The 6,240-nt window shown below is 52.8% G+C and overlaps 1 long non-coding RNA gene across 1 annotated transcript; it reads right to left on the bottom strand.

The window, feature by feature from the left end:
• Positions 1-933: 933 nt before the first annotated feature.
• Positions 934-5,408, bottom strand: LOC137216300 (uncharacterized). The gene is made up of 3 exons (XR_010939688.1): positions 5,213-5,408; positions 1,716-1,854; positions 934-1,497 (listed from the first exon to the last, which is right to left on the bottom strand). It is a non-coding gene; the product is annotated as an uncharacterized lncRNA (long non-coding RNA).
• Positions 5,409-6,240: the final 832 nt, after the last annotated feature.

The raw sequence follows: 6,240 nt of genomic DNA, 5'->3' as shown, positions 1-6,240 counted from the left end.
TTCTGGGGGCTCCAGGCGTCCCTGGGCTTGTGGCCGCCTCCCTCCCGTCTCTGCCCCTGTCTGCACGTGGCTTCTCTGTGTCTGCGTCCCTCCTCTTCTGTGTCTTAGAAGGACCCTGTCACTGGATGTAGGGCCACCCTCCTCCAGGAGGACCTCATCTCAGACCCTTCCCTCCATCACCTCTGCAGAGTCCCTGTTTCCAAATTAAGTCACTTTCTGAGGTTCTGGGGCGTCCAGAGGTGGACTTACCGCTTTGGAAGGAACACAGTTCTGCCCACACGCCCCTCTAAAGAGGCTCCTTCCCGACTGTGTGCACCCCTAACCCCCAGCCCTGCCCCAAAGTGCCCCCAACCTGCACCCACAGCCCTACCTCCATCCACTTTCCCCAAGCGTCCGCAAACGTTCGCTCCTGTGAAAACCAGACATTCCAGGCTCCGCAGGCCACGCGCATCTGTCAACCAGATCTGGTCTCTCTCTCTCCTTTTTTTTTAACAACCTTTAAAAATGTAACAATTTATTCTTAGCTCACAGGCCCTCCAAACACAGGCCGCTTTTGGCCGGTAACCCCAGTGCATGCCCTCTCTGAGGTGAAGGTCAGGTAAATGAGATTTGTAAGGACAGACACAAATTAAAATTAAGGAAAATAATTTTATTTATTTTTAAAATTAATTTTTACTGGAGTAGAGTTGCTTTACATTGTTGTGTGAGTTTCTGCTGTACAGCTAAGTGTATCAGTTATACATATACCCCTATCCCCTCCTTTTTGGATTTCCTTCCCATTCGGGTCACCGCAGAGCACTGAGGGGAGTTCCCTGTGCTATACAGCAGGTTCTCCTTAGTTACCTATTTTATACATAGTAGTGTGTACAGATGTCCGTCCCAATCACCCAGTTCATCCCACCCACCCCCACCCCCCCTTGGTAACCATACGTTTGTTCTCTACATCTCGTGACTCTGTGTTTACTTTGCAAATAAGTTCATCTGTACCATTTTTCTAAATTCAACATGGAAGTGATATTATATGATATTTGTTTTTCTTTATTTAGAGAGAAACACACACCACAGACAGAGTGTGGGTCATCTCAGAAGGTGGGAGGCCAAGAAAGATAACTTAAACTCTCTCTTCAGTGACATCAGGGCAAGGGCGACCTCGCTCCAAGTTGCACACGTACCTACTGGCGCTAAAGCTGGGAGACGTGTGTTTTCTTTCTCCGGAGAGAGGCAGCTGGTTACCGTAGATGGGCCCCTATAAGCCAGGGGGTTTAGGGCAAACGCTGCGCGGCCCGCGGGGCAGTCAAGACCTGTTGCTTCAGGAAAGAGTGACTGTTTATCCCGACAAGGAGGCTGGGGTTGGTCGTCCCCTCCGGGCTGTGCGAGAAGGTGGGACTTTTCCGGTCCCTGCCAGGTCTCAGCCTGTGATGGGCGTCCCTTCCTGGTTTTGGGCTCCTTCAGTGATAAAACTGTGTTCTTCCCCTCCAGTCATTGTGGGGAGGTTTCCTGGGTTCGCAGGAGGCTTGGGGTTAATTATGTTTCCCCAACAGTGTGAGGCTGAGAATCTGCTCACGACGGCATCGCGCTACGTGGATCCCCCAGTGTCATAAATGACCTCCACCCCGTTCTGGGGACCCCTCTGCACATCCCCACAGGCACTGAGTGACTGGGTGACCCGCCCACTGAGTGACCCGCCCTGCAGGGTCTTTGGGTGTTTGCCGTACCTGCTCAGAGAGCAATGCTTTCTTTGTTTCGCTGAGTGCCAACTCGGAACTCCAGGCAACAGTCCCCAAGTGCGCACAGGGGATATGCCGTCAAGGCTGTGTGACTTTGGGCAGCCTGCTTGCCCTCTCTGGGCCGCATCTGTGAAATGGGATTGAAGACAGTGCTTGCTTCCTCCCTCCACAGGGCGGCCCACAAAGTCCCTGAACAGAGCCCTGAGGCTTGGGGAGGGGAGGGTGGAAGGGGAGGGGCTTGTGCTGAGACTTTTGTCTGTACTGGGTCTGGAGGGGCTAGTATGGGGTGGGGAGGGAAGAGCCCGGAATAAAGCCAGGATTTTCCTGACTTTCTTAGAGCCCTGAGGATGCACTTTCCTGCCTCACCCCAGCACACTGATTCCTCCTCAGGGCTGCACCGGGGACCCCAGTGCTCTGGGGGCTGAGGCCTCCCTGGGATGGAGAAGCTGGGGTGCTGCGGGAACCCACCCACAGGAGGAGGGGCCCAGTAGTCTCCGGGACCAGGCCTCACCCCCCCACAGGGACACAGGGGTCCAGCCCTACAAGACAAGACCTGCCGGGGCATCTCACATGGGGGGAGGGTGTCCAGGACCAGGGACCCGTGACCACCCACCTGGACTCAGGGAGCAAACCCAGAAGCCCCTTCCCCACCCCGCCAGCTCAAATCTTCAAGTCCAGCCCGGCCACCCAGATCAGACGAACGGACCCTCCTCTGTCACCAGCACAGTCACTGCTCACAAACCACAAAACACCGGATGGTTGTAAACCCCCTAAGGAAGGAACACGGCTGAGTTCATTAGTAAAGGGCCCCACTTCTTGCTGAAACACAAAAAGCAATTCATAGATGGGTTGGGGGTGCGGAAGGAGGGCAAGGAAAGCGGGATGAGGGTAGAGTCTGGAGCCCAATCCTCTCCCCGTGGCAGCTGCCACTTCTCTGTTTCATATGCGAAAAAAAAGAAATAGAAAAGTGGGTTCTGGGGCTTTGGAAGCCCTGGTTCCGACAGGGAACCGGTTCTGTGTGGCTACACGACATCCCGGCTAAGAACAATGTTATCAGTATCAACGTATCCATGGTAACAGATGCACCACCCAACGCAGGATATTCCATAATAGGAGGGTAACAGGGGAACCTGGGAGAGGGTGGGAGAGGGGTCCATGGGAACTCCGTGCCTTCTGCTGAGCGTCTCCGAAAACCGAAACCTGCTGAAAAACTTGTCCGTTAGTAACGAGGATGATAATAATATTAAAGGGCCAGGGGGGAGAGGCTAGGGGAACAGCAGGGAAATAAAAGGCGAATATCTGCAAAGTGTATCAGGGTCTCTGGAAGGAAAACCGTGTCTCGGCAGACTCTCTGTTTTAGGTGATGAAACACGGAAGGAACACAGAGTAGTGACAGTTCAGGAAATGTCATTTGCGGACAGACCGCAGTACAAACTGAGTCACCGCCAACTTGCACTATTTCCGGCGGCGTCTCTCTGTCTCTGTCTTTCTCAGTGGAGTCCCCAGCGGGCAGTGGCTGACCTGCAGGACCTGAGGGTCCCGGGGAGGCCGCCCCTCTCATTGAGACACAGGGGACAGACCCCGGCCGTGGGTGAAGCCTGCTGCCTCTGGGGTCCACGCCAGGGACCCCGGTCCATCGTGGGCGTCCAGGTCAGAGGGGGAAACGGGACGTGGACTCGTTGACTCACTCACTGACCCACAGGCCATCCTGCAGGGGCAGGGCCTGTCTCTCCCCAGGGTGCCCTCAAGGTGTTCCATCCCTGAGCTTTCAGGGCGATGCAGCCCTCAGGGTCCCTGGGACCAGCCAGCCCGTGGGGTTAGTACTCTGCGTGGTGACACTGCGCACCGGGTCTTTCCCGCCCCGCATCACCCTGTGCGGTCCTAAAAGTTCAGGGCAGCCGGGGACCCCATTGCTGAGGGCAGCACAAACATCTACCAGGGCTGGGATCTCCTTCTCTAATCCCGGGAGGGGTGTGGTGAGTGAGGAGGGGGCAGTCACATCTCTCCTAATTCAACATCTCCTAGCTAACAACTCTAAGGTCTTCTGGAAAATCTGCCGGACGAAGGGATGATTTGAACATCCTTCGTGCAGCCTCGTGCGGTTTAGCAAGTGGACAAACCCGTGTCACAAGCACGATGTGGAATGCTTGCCTCTGGATTCCCTGTCCCTCCCTCAGCCAGGGGACACCCCAGCCCCTGTAGATGAGATGCACCATCTCCCGAGTTTCCTAGAGAGGGAAGCCCACGGTATGAATCCTGTGGTCTGGCTTTCTTTTAGCTCAGCGTGTTTTGAGATTGGTCCACGCCCTTGAGTATACGGGGAGCTCGGTGCTTTTCATAGATGAATCTCACTCCAACCCAGCGCACGTCTGTATCACAGTTGCTAGGTGCATTTTCCCATTGATGGGCGCTTTGGTCATTCCCAGTTTGGGGTGACAAAAAAATCAAGCCGCTGTATGACATTTGGGTACAAGTCTTTCTGTGGAAGGGATTCTTCCTTTATTTGGGGTAAATACCTGAGAGTGAAATTCCCGAGCCGCATAGGAACTGTATGTCTGGCTTTATAAGGTCTAAGAACTGCCTGCTTTTTGCTGTGTGCTCCCCAACATTTATATGCTGAAGCTCTGACCCCCCATGGGATGGTGTTAGGAGGTGAGGCTTTTGGGAGGTGATTAATTAGGGTTAGATGAGGTCATGAGGGTGGGGCCCCCATGATGAGATTAGTGTCCTTAAAAGAGAAGAAGATGCACCAGAGCCCCTCTCTCCATCACGTGAGGTCCCAGTGAGAAGGTGGCTGTCCGAAGGACAAGAAGAAGGTTTTCTCCAGAAACCCAGCCATGCCAGTGCCCTGATCTTAGACATTCAGCCCCAGAACTGTGGGAAATAAGCGTCTGTGGTTTAAACCCCTCGACTAATGGTATTTGCTATGGCAGCTCGAGCAGGTTAATGGCAGACTGTTCTCCAAGGCAGCTGCACTATTTTAGATCCCCACAAACAGCGCTTGAGGGTGCTGGGTCGTCAGCATCCCTAGCAGCTCTCGTTATGATCTTTTTCGTAACCTTCCCGCTGCTTGTTTCTATATATATATATGAGCTTTGATAGAATGCCTACCCTTAGATATCAAAACGTCTGCGTGATTCCAAAAAGGACCTTTATTTATTTATTTATTGAGGCTGCACCGCATGGCTTGCAGGATCTTAGTTCCCCGACCAGGGATGGAAACTGCACCCCCTGCAGTGGAAGCACAGAGTCCTAACCACTGCACCGCCAGGGAAGTCCCTGTCAGTAGTTTTTAGCTGAAAAGAAAGAATGATTTCTCAGCTCAGTGATACCGTCTTATGGGCTCTTCCCTCCCTGGGAATTTGGTTACAACTTAGCTGGTTTAATTTATAACAAGAGCCTTTTTGAATCCTATATCATACCTGTGGGCGAAGTTAAATTTTCATAACACCCTAAACATCCCCTACCCCGCAAAATCATCTTACCATACATTCAGCGTGTTCATCAAGTGCGTCTAAAACCTGTAGCAGATGGTACCCCGTAACGAACGTCGTTCAAGCTCTCTGATGAAGGTGCAGGTTTGACAAGAGTTCCTGTGACCCCCCCAAAGAGGTTTTGTTTTCTTATCTTGTCACTGACGACGAATAGACATACAGTGAATTACACATGAGGCCTCGCTGGGGTCGTCACGTTAAATGCTGTCCCACAGTCCAGAAATGTTTCCTCAAGGCCCCGGGGGGGCACCGGTCTAAAATGTCCAAACATCCAGGAAGAAAACACCCATCTCCTTCATCTGGCTAGTGGCTCTAGGTTCTAAAATCCTCCTCTGGTCTGAAAGTGTCAGGAAATTAGCAACTTTATCTTTGGTTTTTTTTGGGGGGGGGGTTGTTTTTTTTTTTTGCGGTACGCAGGCCTCTCACTGCTGCGGCCTCTCCCGTTGCGGAGCACAGGCTCCGGACGCGCAGGCTCAGCGGCCACGGCTCACGAGCCCAGCCGCTCCGCGGCATGTGGGATCTTCCCGGACTGGGGCACGAACCCGTGTCCCCTGCATCAGCAGGCGGACTCTCAACCACTGCGCCACCAGGGAAGCCCTGCTCATTCCTTTTTGAAGACGTTCACTTATCTTGTTTTCTTTTGTCCTTGAAAGACAAAAGACATTGTAGTACCTAGCAAACTGGTTTGCCTCGCCCAAAGTTGTAAAGATTCCGCTTTTTTTTTTATTCTGAGGGGTGTGTACTTTTAGCTCTTACCTTTAGGGTTTTCATCCACATTTGCTTTCTTCGGAAAGCACGTCCCCTCAGAGCAGGGGCCCCGTCACAAAAGGCAACGTTGATTCCTATCCGTACGGAGTGCACAAAAGAACTCACTTTGAAATAGCTGAACTTAGGAACTTTTCCTCCTAAATGAATAGGGGACAGGAAAGAAGGGAGAAGAGGCTTCAATGGGAAAAAAAAAAAAATGGCTTGCTTTCAAACCCGGGTCCACAGCAGGGAAAGCGCACTGGCCCGCCAGG

Source organism: Pseudorca crassidens, chromosome X (genome assembly GCF_039906515.1).
Source record: "Pseudorca crassidens isolate mPseCra1 chromosome X, mPseCra1.hap1, whole genome shotgun sequence".
Taxonomy (NCBI): domain Eukaryota; kingdom Metazoa; phylum Chordata; class Mammalia; order Artiodactyla; family Delphinidae; genus Pseudorca; species Pseudorca crassidens.
The sequence above is the reverse complement of the archived record's forward strand: the minus strand, read 5'-3'. Positions and strand labels throughout refer to the sequence as shown.